Here is a 14,346-nt window from a genome sequence, read left to right as displayed (position 1 = left end):
GGGGTGCGATTAACAGGAAAACTGTCTCCATTTCCTCTGATGACCCTGCCATGGTCAGTATCATACACCTCGCACAAACTACCCTATGTATCCACCCAGGTATTAAAAAATCTTCAGTGGTTTGCTGGACCGACACAATAGTTCACCCCGAAAGCTCATTGAATCCTTTTACTGATAACTCAGAGTTCCCTATCCCCACTCAGATCTAGCTATCACTTACCTTTTTAGTCGATTAATCATGACAATGGCCGCGTGCCTCACGATGCACCTTTCTTATCGGCCCCACAATCTGCCAGCATGAAATGAGAATATATCTTATTGGCATATTTCTACGATACCAGTAATACTCAGTTTGGTCTCCATCGAGATTTAATGCCATTCAAGACTCTGTACATTTCCTTCTCCCCGGTATAACTTTCCATCTCTATTATTTTTTGGTCTCCTACCTGACAAATGGACAGATCCTGACCTCCCCTATGGCTGGAAATGAGAACTAGGTAAATCTTTCTCACCCAATGAATGGCAAAAAGCTTTTGAATTATTCCACAATCGTCCACCTCTGCACACCACCTATGCACACCATTTATCCGAGTTGTCCAGATGTGCGTTGGTGCTGTCGTAGAGCTTTTGGTACTATGGCTCAAATTTAGTGGGACGCCTCGGTACTCCAACCAATTTGGGCACAAGTGTGCAGACTTATTGTTGACCTGACTGGTCACAAACTTGAAAATGTCCCTCTTCCCCTTTTGCTACCCCTACTCCCTATTTAATTTACTGTAATCAAACACTCCCTAATGGGATTCATGTTGATTGCGGCTTGTACCCTCATCCTCAGGTTTAAAATATCAACCTAAGCTTCCTCAGTGACCAACTGGTTTGTGGAAAAAATCTTCTTGAAAGAGCTCACAGCAGACTCCCGCAAAGCTTTTCATCAATCCCCTGAATTTTTAACTATTCCTAAGCTCATTTCAGATTGACTATTAAAGGGGTATTCCAGGAATCAGCACAATTCATACACAAATGGGTCCTTAAAATATAAGCTTATATGTAATTAGTTGTTATTTAAAATGTTGCTCCCGTTAGCAGAAAAATGCTGATGACATAGACTGTAATGAACAATTAAAATGCTACTGGCCCTTTAATCAGTCCGTTAATTTCCTCTGTGCGGTCCGTTGCAGAGCGGACACAGGACAGAAGATTTCCACATCACATGTCCTGCACTTGCCTGGGCAGGTCATGTGATCACCACTAAGTTTGGCTGCAGTCGGTTGGTTGCAGTGCATCCAGTATGACCAGTGTTGTGGTGATGGCAGTTACATGGCAGATGGCAGATGCCCACTGCCCTACTCCCCTGATATTCTCACTAATTGAATTTCCTTCATTGAACATAATACCCCCCATACTCCTATATACTATATGTCTCTTTTTTTCTTTCTTTACGCTTATTGAGCCATGTTAAAGCTCTAAATATAATATAAATAGTACAGATATCAGTGTTTACAGTTTGGATAGTCCATTTTCTCTCTGATATACACCATCAGTTGTTTAAAGACGTCTATGTAATACTGTCGCTTATTTGTTATCACCTATTGGGGGTCATTTACTAAGGGCCCGATTCGCATTTTCCCAATGTGTTACCCGAATATTTCCGATTTGAGCCGATTTCCCCGGGATTTTGCCGCACACGATCGGATTGTGGCGCATCGGCGCTGGCATGCACGTGACGAAAATTGGGGGTGTTGCCGAACGAAAACCCAACGGATTTGGAAAACCGCCGCATTTAAAACAAAAAATGTGTCTCGGAGCTTGCACTTACCTTCACTCAGCCCGGATCGGTGTATTCTAGTGCGTTCCAGGGAACTTCAGCGCAGCAGTGCCACCTGGTGGACGTCGGAGGAACTGCCTTAATAAATCCCGGCCGGACCCGAATCCAGCGCAGAAAACGCGCCGCTGGATCGCGAATGGACCGGGTAAGTAAATCTGCCCCATTGTGTGCATCCTAGACCTGTGAGTCTAGCATTTCCCTTTTTCTAGATACTGAGCAGAAATGTGATAATATTGTGCCTATTACAATGCAGATATTCTCCATGTTCCTTACAATGGCCATACTATTACTCTCCGTATGCTGCTTGTTGTATTCTCGCCTATTGATCCTGTTCTTGTGTTCTCTCTGGGTGTATCCTAGACCTGCGAGTCTATCATTTCCCTTTTCTAGATAATGTTTAATTGTTCAACGTCTTTTCTATGCTGATCGATAAAGACTGATACAAAAATTATTAATTTGAGCAGAAATAGGATAATATTGTGCCCTGTGCCCATTACTATACAGATATTCTCCATGATACTAACAATGGCCATACTATTACTCTCCGTATGCTGCTTGTTGTGTTCTTTCCTATCGATCCTGTTCTTGTGTTCTGTCTGTGTGTGTTGCCACTTGGGACCGTGCTTGACCTTTTCTCACTTCTCATCGTGAACCACTTCTCCGTAACCTTAAACGATCTTCTAAAATATCAGAATTACATAGATAACATGCTTATTTTTTTGTCAGCTTACATCTTGAAGCAAAGTAAAGTGAGAAATGACATTATGAACAAAAGCAAATTACTCATAAAGTCCCCTACAGAACATCCATTCCATTTAAAGTCCACGGCTATAGGTTGTATCTCCATTAGTCCTATAGGCTTTTAATGGAGTATATGGGGTATACAGGACCATTATACAGGACTATGGAATTCTCAATAGAATATTTAGGTGGGGTGGGGGGTGGGGTCATGGAGAACTACATGTGTAATGTGCAGCAACGGGAATTTGTTTTGCTGATAGGTGGTGACTAGAGATGAGCGTAACCCGTGGCCGAGGGTCGGCTGCCTAACCAGGACATATTGGCAGCCAAACAGCCAATAAGGTAAATTGAAACCCCTAGCAACTAGCCATAGTTATGAGTACAGAGGGTAAAGGAAAAAGGAAACAACACCGGATGGCGCCTCGGGTGATATCGTCAGGAATCTGTAGATAGGTGAAATGCTTAGGGGTGCTCACCTTTGTTCTTCTTGGTGTCAAGGCATATAATGGTGAAAGAAGGAGGTCCAAGTCCACAAAGGGTTGATCCTCAGGTCCAGACTGGTTGCGTCCTTAGGTATAGGTAAAGTGGTAGGGTAGGCAACTATGTAGAGCAGCTCACACAACTCCAGACAACCCGGACTCCCATAGGGGCCGGTAGGTCAATAAGGAAGAAGAGAGCAAAAGAGGAGTACACAAGGAGCGCTTATAGTGCCGGTACCCAAAAAATCCACAATCCCAATGCGGTAGGATTTTTGAAGATAGCAATCTTTAATGCTTTTAGGTTACAAGATATAAAATTAAAAAGTCCAATATAACGCGTTTCGGGTTAAAACCCTTTTTCAAATAACGGACCAAGCAGTAAAATGTAAATACAGTACAGTACAGGTGCCTTATAAATAGTGGAAACTTACGTTTAGGTGGGTGTGTTACCTCTCCATTGAGCGCGCGTAATCACAGCGTTTCGGGAAAGCCGCGAGTGACGGAGGGGTCAATGCGCGTGCGCAGTGGCTCAAGTGGTGTCACGCGCATGCGCAGAAGGCACATTGATGTTGGTGCCGACCCGCGCACGCGCGGTAGACCTAGGGAGCCGTAAGGAGCAGGCACATGCGCGATGGGCAAATAGGAATATATTGATCCCAAGGAATGTGCTAATGATGATTTGTTTCAGGGCTGACATTTGTAATACTGGCGCTGCTAAATGGTACATAGGCACAGCTACATGATGTGTCATAACATTGACAAAATAGATAAAAAATAGGGGATATTAAAATATAAATATATAAATATATGACATATAAAAAATATATATAAAAAATATATATGTAAAATGGGTATATAAATACAGCAATTAATCTGATTATCTGTAAAGAGACAATAAATACAACCATAAATCTATAAAAATATAAATATATGAAAAGAAGTACACAAAGGAAGTGCATGATACGTAGATTAGAATACATTTTCCAGGCTTTCATTTAGCCCTAAAGGGGCCAGACATTGCAGTTTGAAAATCCAAAACATTTCTCTTCTTTTTAGGTGGGTAAATCTTTGGGGTGTTGATGGGGGGATGCATTATATTGGTACAATACTAAAATCTTTAATATTGCAGCTATGGTGTGTTGCCGCGTGGCGAGAGACACTATGCAAGGCATAACCATTCTCTATATTGTGCCTATGTTTGTTTAGTCTCTCGCGGAGAGGTAGGATTGTGCGACCAATGTACTGCAATTTGCACTTACACTCCATCAGGTATATGATGTACTTTGAACTACAATTCATGAAGCTTTTTATTGGAAAGATTTCTCTGGTTGTATGGGACATGAATGTATTCTGTCTGTGTCTAATAGAATCACAACATTTACATCGGAGATGTCCACATCTAAAACTTCCTATAACTTTCGGAAAGAAGGAGGAGGGTTGATTATTTTTCATTTTGGTTGGACGTAGTCTACTGGGCGCCAAGATGTTTCTAAGTGTTTGGGACCTTCGGAACGTAAGTCTTGGATTTTGTGGGATAGTCTCTCTTAAGTATGGGTCATGTAATAATACCTCCCAGTGTTTTTTCAATATGCTCCGTATATTTTGACTGTCTGAGGAGAAGGATGTGATATAATTAGTATCAAACCCTTCTTTATTGGCTTCTTTTAGACTAGGTTGGAGACAAGCTTCTTGTGTTAGAGTCCCTGCTCTCTTGGTGGCCACCTGGATGAGATTGGATGGATACCTTTTAGCTTTAAATCTTTTGGTTAGAATGTCACTTTGTTGTGCATATTCTAAGTCATCGGTACAGTTTCTCCGAATCCTTTTGTATTGTCCATATGGCACATTAGTCAGCCATTTCTTATAGTGGCTGCTTCCAAAGTCTAGATAACTGTTGTTATCAACCGGTTTAAAACATGTTTTTGTTTTAATAGTGCCGTCTGGGGTGTGGTAAATTACTTCGTCCAAGAATTCGGCGTGATTTTTTGTAATATTACATGTAAATTTGAGGCCCCATTCATTCTCATTAATGTCCCTCACAAAACTATTTGCTTCCAGCTCACTGCCTTCCCAAATTATAAAGATGTCGTCTATGAACCTCTTATAAAAGTGACACCGTTTGAATCCTTTGTGTCTATAAATGATCTGCTCCTCAAATAAACCTACAAATAAATTCGCAAAGCTGGGTGCAAACTTGCTACCCATAGCGGTTCCTCTCCTTTGGAGGAAAATGCTGTTTAGAAATGAAAAGTAGTTGTGTTGTAAGATAAATTTTATGGCCCTTAAGAGGAAGTTGGCTTGATGGTTATCGATAGTATGGTCCTTACTTAGGAAGTGTGACACCGCATGTATGCCAAGATCATGTGGAATGTTTGTGTACAATGCGGTGATGTCCATGGTTATAAACAAAAAGGATTCCTCCCATTTATGTGTAATAACTTGTCTGATTAGATCTGCAGTATCTAATAAGAAGGCGTCCAGAGATCTCACATATTTCTGGAGAAAGAGGTCCACATAATGGGATAAATTGGATGTCAGAGAATTTATCCCGGAAATGATAGGTCTACCCGGTGGGTTGGTTGTATCTTTATGAATTTTCGGTAGGTGGTAGTATAATGCCGTTGCTGGTTCCTCAATTTTTAGATACAAATACTCTTTTTTGTTAAGTACTCCCAAAGTAAGACCTTCTTCCAGCAGGGTGTACAACTCGGTTTTGAATTTAATGGTTGGGTCAGAGTCTAGTTTCAGATAGAATTCAGATTCACGCATGCGCGTGACACCACTTGAGCCACTGCGCACGCGCATTGACCCCTCCGTCACTCGCGGCTTTCCCGAAACGCTGTGATTACGCGCGCTCAATGGAGAGGTAACACACCCACCTACACGTAAGTTTCCACTATTTATAAGGCACCTGTACTGTACTGTATTTACTTTTTACTGCTTGGTCCGTTATTTGAAAAAGGGTTTTAACCCGAAACGCGTTATATTGGACTTTTTAATTTTATATCTTGTAACCTAAAAGCATTAAAGATTGCTATCTTCAAAAATCCTACCGCATTGGGATTGTGGATTTTTTGGGTACCGGCACTATAAGCGCTCCTTGTGTACTCCTCTTTTCCTCTCTTCTTCCTTATAGTTATGAGTGGAAAGGAAGACCCCCTGTCAATTCATGGCCATGGCTAGTTGCTAAGGGCGTCAATGTGCCTTATTCGTTGTTCAGCCGTAATCTTGCAATATGTCCTGGTCAGTTGGCCAAATCCAAATGCTGAACCTGACTATCTGGTGGGCTCATCTCTGATAAGTGGTTGTTTTCAGTATTGCAGCTTCTTTCAAGTCACTTAAACATAAAAGGAACATTATTTTAGTGGTCCTCTAACCCTAGAATGCTAATAAAATCTCGAAGTTATTGAGATATTAGAAAATTTATTTTTTTCAGTACAAATATATAAAACAAAACAACAGGACAAGGGGGCATCCTCTACACCTAGAGGAGAGGCAATTTTACCATCAACATAGACAAAGGTTCTTTACTGTACGAGCAGTGAGACTATGGAACTCTATTGTTCATGTTCAAGAGAGACCTGGATGCCTTTCTGGAGAGCAAAAATATCACGGGTTATGAGGATAAAACATTTATTTAATTCTTAAAGGTTGGACTTGATGGACTTGCGTCTTTTTCCGGCCTTATATACTATGATACTGTGATACGTAAATTGGATATTGCTATGCGTATACATCAAACGATGCCAGGATTGTTTTGTTTTTTTTTTCAATTGGGTCACCTCAGGTTAAAAAATATTCTTCATAAGATTCCCTTCTTCATATAAAATCTTGCCCCTCTACCTTCAAAAAAACAAACATCTGAAGTCATATGCAAATAAGCTGAGAAGAGTCACTTACTTGGCATCAGTAACTTTTATCGGCTGAAGGAAGAATGCCACTTCAAATACCTCTATTTTGGGCTCTACAGTAACTAAAAATATGGAATTGGTGTCATATTAAAGATAAGAATCTCATCTTTTGGTATCAGGCTTGTATTTTTAAAACATAAATGCTTATTATCCAAGATATAAAAATATTTCTAATTAGATCGTTGAAGCAGCAGAATTCAAGGGAAAGAGCATTTACCTAAAATCAGAAAATCAAAATGAGGACCATGCGGCACGGTGGCTCAGTTAACACTAGCACTGTGACTTTGTAGTCACAGGAGCTCATTTACTAAGGGTCACGGATAGCACTTTCTTCGGACTGTTTGCCATTTTCGAGGATTGCACGGCTGTGACATGTATTTAACAGGGGTCTGCACTGGAATTGTGTCGCAAGTGATCAGATTTTGGCGCAACTGCGCTCGCTTCCATGCGACACAAATTGGGGGGAGTGCCATTGCGTGATCCGACTGATTCGGACTGAGTGCGGTATTTAACTTTCAAATTGTATCACAAGTCCAGCACCTACATGCACCAGGAAGCAGGGAAGCAACACATGCAGGATATCGGGCGCACAGTGAATCAGGGCAGAGTTCATTATTGTCGGACAATGCACTTTTGGTGAACTCCGCGGACGGGTCAGTGACTGCCCCTGGTTTATCAAGATGGATTTTGATTGTAAGTTTCCTTTAAAAAAAATTTTAAGATCCCTTACATATCTTAAGGCATTGTTAATCAAAAAAGTAAACTAACTTTTTAGCTTAAGGTAATTATGTCTGTTGCATGTTTGAATCCGAACTGATACAAAGAAGAGAAAAAACACGAGTTTAAATATTCTCCTTCTTTGTACCAAGGAATACAATTAAAGTTAGAATAATTTTTCAGGCATAAATTTACATTTATTTATAGCATTCATTTGTATTCGGAAGATGTATGCATTCTAAAGGCCCAGATGAGTCCTGTTCTGAAGTAGAATGTTAATCTAGAAGAATAGTTCCGAGCAGATGATCCGCTTCCTCCTAGAATGTGCTAGCGGTGGTGTACAGTAGGAAAAATGTCCTCGAGTATAAATCGTTGAGATGCCTTCTCTAATTAATGCATATTTTATAAATGAAAACTTTCTGCCAGTTTTAAGCAGTGCAATAAAAATATAGTTTATTTATACTGACTCTTGGCTGAGTAGTAAATCATCGGTTTTTAGAGAGTTGCAAATAAAGACAATGAGAGAAAAGTGGCCAAATTAATTGGCTTCTTAAATTTAGGCTTCAGAGAAGCACAGCCAAGATAAAGAGGAAGCAAGGAAATAAATAAAAAGCTGATAAAACAAGAATAGCCAAGAAAAAGGGGAATTAAAATAAATTGAAGAGGTTAAAGATAAAATACAATGAGACAGGGCAAATAGGCAAACAATCACACACACAAATATATACAGACAGGTCACCATCCATTAACCTTGAAGGGAATAGTATCCATTATGTTTCAATCATCCTATTGAGGAACAACATTGGAAATCAGATTTACACCTGACCTCTCACCTTACTTCCCGCTAACCTCTTACCATTCCTACCCACTCTCCATTTGTGTTACATTACATCCATCATCAGATCAGTCGGGATATTTGTGTACAATTCGTTCTGATTTTCATCTGTTCTTCTCTCACTATCATGGCTCTGACCCCATAATCCTATAGCGAAGGCTTTCAAATCACCGAGCCTTTTATATAAAATGAGATTAGATCTTTTATGCTCGTCAAAACGTGAAGATTTCAGGAAATTGCCTGTTGAGGAATTTGTTTGACAGTGACAAATTGCACACACAATAAGCCACTCTATGGTGTCAGTACCATTTTTGTGTTGAAGTCCTATTGATTTCCTCGGAAGATATTAGAAAAAAATAGTTTAGTAGGTAAGTAGGAGCTTCCACGGTACATTAAACAATCAGAATGAGAAGGTTATGACTGGAGAACGGATCCTTTTGTGGCTCGACAACTGAATATTTGGGAGATAATGCAAATGATAACTTAATGGAGTTGTCCAATTTCCAATATCTACTCATATTAGTAGTATGGACTGATGATACCCAGATTGTTTTGATGTTGATAACTTTGGCTAAGAATAGTGCAAAAGCAAGTTTCACCAGGGGGAATGAAAAATGATAAAGTTCCGACACAAATAAATGATTTATCCATGTAGTTGTTGAATTGGTCTTGTTGGGAGATATTCCTTACACAAATATGCCCATCTTAACTTAGCTCAAATTTGGTCAAGGACTCCAATTTCTTTGTAAACCAATTTAATGTAGAACTTAAACTTGCTGCAATTTACTACACAACCACTATGTGAGCTCTCATAGAAGAAGGACATACCAGTTATTGATCTTTACTTTGGATAATAGATGGATATCATAATATGTTGACCATGAATAGAGCCTCAAATGCTTCTCAGTTCAGCATAGATACTAGGACACTTTTTCTGGTATTATAATTGGTTTATGCTGTTTCTTGTAGTTTATATTTAATTGTGACTCTGATTTGAGTGATGGTAATGGTCAATACGTCATCAGACTGCTAAGTAGAAAGGAGCAAGTCTAATCATTGGTTCGTAGCTTTGCTTCAGACAAATCTTTTAAAATGGCGGCTAGCTACTGTTGTTACTCATCCCATGGCTTAGAGAGGGGGTGGCAAGGGAAAATGAGAAAATATAGTTAATGGGTTACAAAACAAAAACACAGGCATGATAAATTGGTTAGATAAACAAAGTTCAAGGTACACGTGGTTCTGGAAGGACTCAGAACAGGATTCCAGACACAATGAAGGTATACTAGGTTCCAGATATGTTCGGGTACCCAGGGTACCAAATGGGTTCAGGATAAAGGGTTCCGGATACAGGTTTGGTATTCAGGGTTCTGGGTACAAGTTCAGGATACAGAGGTCTCAGGTTTGGGATACCAGACAAGGGTTCGGCATACAGGGTTCTGGACATAGGCATCAGTTCAGACTGGGATTGAAGATACTGGGGGCCATTTACTAAGGGCCCGATTCACGTTTTCACGACGTGTTACCCGAATATTTCCGATTTGCGCCGATTTTCCCTGAATTGCCCCGGGATTTTGCCGCCCGCGATCGGATTGTGGCGCATCGGGGGGGCGTGGCCGAACGAAAACCCAACGGATTCGGAAAAACCACCGCATTTAAAACAAAAAATCTGTCGCGAAAATTACACCTACCTTCACCAGGTATAGGCCGGTGAATTTCAGGGCATTCCAGCGTGCCTCCGGGGAACTTCAGCGCAGCAGCGCCACCTGGTGGACGGCGGAGGAACTACCTTAATGAATCCCGGCCAAACCCGAATCCACCGCAGAGAATGCGCCGCTGGATCGCGAATGGACCGGGTAAGTAAATCTGCCCCACTGTCTCAGGCTGGATATAGGCTCACATTTTAGGTTCCAGTTCATTCGTTTAGGATACTGGTGTAGGCAAAAGGCAGATAACAGGTAACAGGCAATAGCTAACAGGCACAAGAATCACAGGACACAGCAGTAATATAGGATATAGAGTTATAGTAAAAGAAGTCCTATGGAATGAACACATTAAATTTAGTGCATGCGCAAAAATACACCGTTACTGTCTCAGAGCACTCCATAGGCGGTTCCACCGGTACCAGGGCTTGCATATATTAGTTTGCAGTGGAGTAACAAGAATGTCCGTTGTAACGGAAAAAAAAACAGATTTTTACACATTTTTTTACAAAGTGAGGGGTACTTTTTACTTTTTTACAATGTGAGTGATATACATCTACTATCAGGTAAACTGATGGTAGATGTCCTTTAAAGGAAAACTACCATTTACATTAACAAAAAACAAACCAGGAATACTTACCTGCACTCCTCTTCATTCCGATCCCAGCAGTGGTCTTCTTTAATGTTGACATGCCGAGATTACATGGAAAAAGACTTATAATTAGCTTGATATCACCTCTCTCTCCCAGCATGGACTCCTGGCGTGTCAACATTAAAGAAGTCCAGGGCCGGGATCGGAATGAAAAAGAGCTCAGTATGTCTGGTTTGTTTTTTGTTAATGTAAATGGTTGTTTTCCTTTAAGGTTCCATGTTGTTGAAGAATTGGTCACACAGTTTGGAATTCTAAACCTTTCCCTTTAAAACAATATCCACTTTGCATTTCCATAAATGTTGGCCAATCTTTTTTCTTTTTTTTCGAAAACCTTGGTAAACTCATGTATAATTTGTCATGGAACTGTTTGGATTGGATCACATTACTCATGCACCTAGCCACAAACCAAGATTCCATGTGTCTAACTTCTACTGGAAAGTAACGTTGTAGTCATACAGTGGAGTTTTGAGAGCCCTTCGGCTAAAAAATCTGAAAATTAAAATTGTTAACTAAATCATTTAAACAGTTATACATATGACTTGTGGCAGATATATAACCACCTACGTGTGTGTAATCTGTATCCTATGGTAAATTCTGCCTTTCCTTTTCTTTGTTCGGATCATATACTGTTCCTCCAGCCTATAATTTACTTTAAAATTACATGTTGTTTTTTTTCTTAAGGTGTTTATCCTTTTTTGCTACCAGGTTGCTATTCTTTAGAGTTTTGTAAAATAATCCAGGTGTTACCTAATTCACAACCTAGAATACAAGGCCCAGCATATCCATGGATCATACAGATAGCCCATTCATTCCAATGGGAACTGGACACTATTGCGCTTCATTACTCCTGTAAGTATTTTATTGCTGAACCTTATATCATAAAATACTGTATATACTTGAGTATATGTCGAGGCTCCTAATTTACCACAATAAACAGAGAAAACTTGAGTATAATCCTAGGGTGGGAAATTCAGCCCTAATTATTTAAAAGTTCAGTAGACTCCACTCATTGGGAAAAGGTCGAGTAGCCTCTATTCATTAATAAAATGTTCAGCATAGCCCCCTCAATAATAAAATGTCTAGTAGCCTCTCTTTTTAATAAAATACACAGTAGCCTCCCTTTATTAACCCCTCAAGGACGCACATTTTTTTGTTCATTTTTCGCTTTTTTTATTTTTCCGTGTACAGAGCAGTGTGGGGGCTTATTTTCTGCATAACAAATTTTACTTCTCAGTGAAGTTATTTATTATTTCATGCCGTGTACTAGGAAGCTGGAAGAAAATTCAAAATGTGGTGAAATTGGCAGAAAAACGCATTTGCACCACTTTCTTGTGGGCTCAGTTTTTACGACTTTCCCTGTGCGCTCCAAGTAACACCTCTGCTTTATTTTTTAGTATGGTACGATCACTGTAACAACAAGTTTAGATTGCTATCTTCTGAGGCTAATAACTTTTTTATACTTCGATGTACGGAGCCGTGTGAGGTGTCATTTTTTGTGAAATGAGCTGACATTTTCATTGCAACCCTGTTGAGAACTGTGTGACCTTTTGATCACTTTTGTTACATTTTTTAAGTGATGTAAAATGGTGTAAAAGTTGCGTTTCGGATATTTGGATAGTATTTTCTTTTATGTGGTTCACCACCAGCAATAACCATTTTATATTTTGATAGGTCGGGTAGATGCAGCAATACCAAAAATGTTTGTGATTTCTACTGTTTATTATGTTTTAGATCAGTCCTGCGGAGAGGGGGGTGATTTGAATTTTTAGGGGTGTTTTTTCTTATTATTTTTTACACATTTTTTTTTTACTATTTTTTGAAAACCCTACCATTCTTATCCCCGAGGCTTTGCAGCAGCTGTGGCTGCGCACTTTGACGTTCCATGGAGGTGACGCTGCCGTATCATAGTGTGTGCATGAGCAGAACCCGCACTGTTGGGTAGCTGTGGAAAGAAGAAGCTTGTTTCCTGGGGAGAAAAAGAGCTGCAGGGAGTGCCTGTGGTAAGTATGACATTGTGGCGCATATAGAGGGTTACAACAGCATAATCTGCCCACAGACCCACCTATGGCCTCCATAGTTATGAGCTTTATGATCGTAGGTCAACACAGTTTGTGCCCCCTGAGGATCATCTAACCCTGCCCACCATGCGAGCCGACAATCTACATCCAGTGCGCATGCACGGGCATGCACTTCCAGAAAGATTTCACAAAACTTCCATCATGGGTTCACATGTTCTGGACATGAGCATGGCATTTTATCAGACGCCAGTGTCCAAAACAATCAATCGGTTTCTACTTATCGCCTGAGGTGTGTGGACTTCTGTGACGTGCTATTATTCAATTTTATCCCACTGGTCACATAGGGCAGAGGCACTTTAATGTCGAGCACCTCTGTGTCCAATATCGCATAAAGTTTGGAAGCGTGACATTGTTGTATATTTAGCACCATTGCCAGGATTTTCAAGCTAAGGGGAATATACTTCCCCATGCAATTGACTCTTAGGCTTTAATAAAGCCAGTGCTAATACGAAAGGTTTTCGGTCGGGGTTGCAGCCGTTTAGGGCTCTGTCTTACGAGTCGGGTCAGTCTTACTGCACCCCTGTGAACTCTCCTATATACCCTGGTCCACCCTGACATTGTTTCCAGATTCATCCCACAAAAAATGTTATTGCCAATTTCACTACAGTTGCGGGCTGCTACACTGGTGTGAAGAGTCTCGGAGATGGTGTTTTTACTCAAAATCATATAAGGATATAATAGATGTAATATATATGGCTCGTAGGTAGGGCTGCTAGACCAATAGTCAGGTGATGATTTTTTCCAGCCAGGGGATCATTTTGGAAAAGTAGAAGGAGTTTCCTCTAACAGTGTAAGATCCCGAGCCGCTCACAGCCTTGACTGGAGTGTGCTTAGGGGAATGCAAAGTAGCAAAAAACTCTCACCAAGGACGGCTTATCTGGGCAGCATTGCTCACAAGAGCCAATACATGGTGAATTGTGCAACAACCGTCAAGTGGCCTGGATAGTCAACAGTGATTATTATTGGATGGCCACCCAGCTGGATCCAAATTACAAAGATAGCATAGCATCCTCAATTCCACCTGTAGAGCGTGAGAGAAAATGAGCCCAGACTAGCGCAAATTGGTGGAAGCACTACTGGTAGATTTCCCATCTGAGGGCTCAGTAGCAGAATTAATGAGGGGGAGGAGGAAGTTGCCAATGCAGCAGGGACACCAGCACCACTTTGGGAGGGAGAATTAGCATGGCTACTATGAGGAACACCATGTTCAATTCTCCTCAACCTCCACCACCATTGGATATGGCACATAGTACTAAGAGCCAGAATGTGATGGATGTGGAGGATTATCTGTCCCCACATCTCCTGCTACTGAAGACTCCTAGTTTAATTTCTGAGTGGGAAAATTGGATATGTGGTCAATGCTTGCCCTCTTTGTCTTACAGGTGCCTTCCTGCCTTGTGGTAAGAGT

The sequence above is a fragment of the Engystomops pustulosus genome, chromosome 4, assembly GCF_040894005.1.
Source record: "Engystomops pustulosus chromosome 4, aEngPut4.maternal, whole genome shotgun sequence".
NCBI lineage: Eukaryota > Metazoa > Chordata > Amphibia > Anura > Leptodactylidae > Engystomops > Engystomops pustulosus.
Note: the sequence above shows the minus strand (reverse complement) of the source record.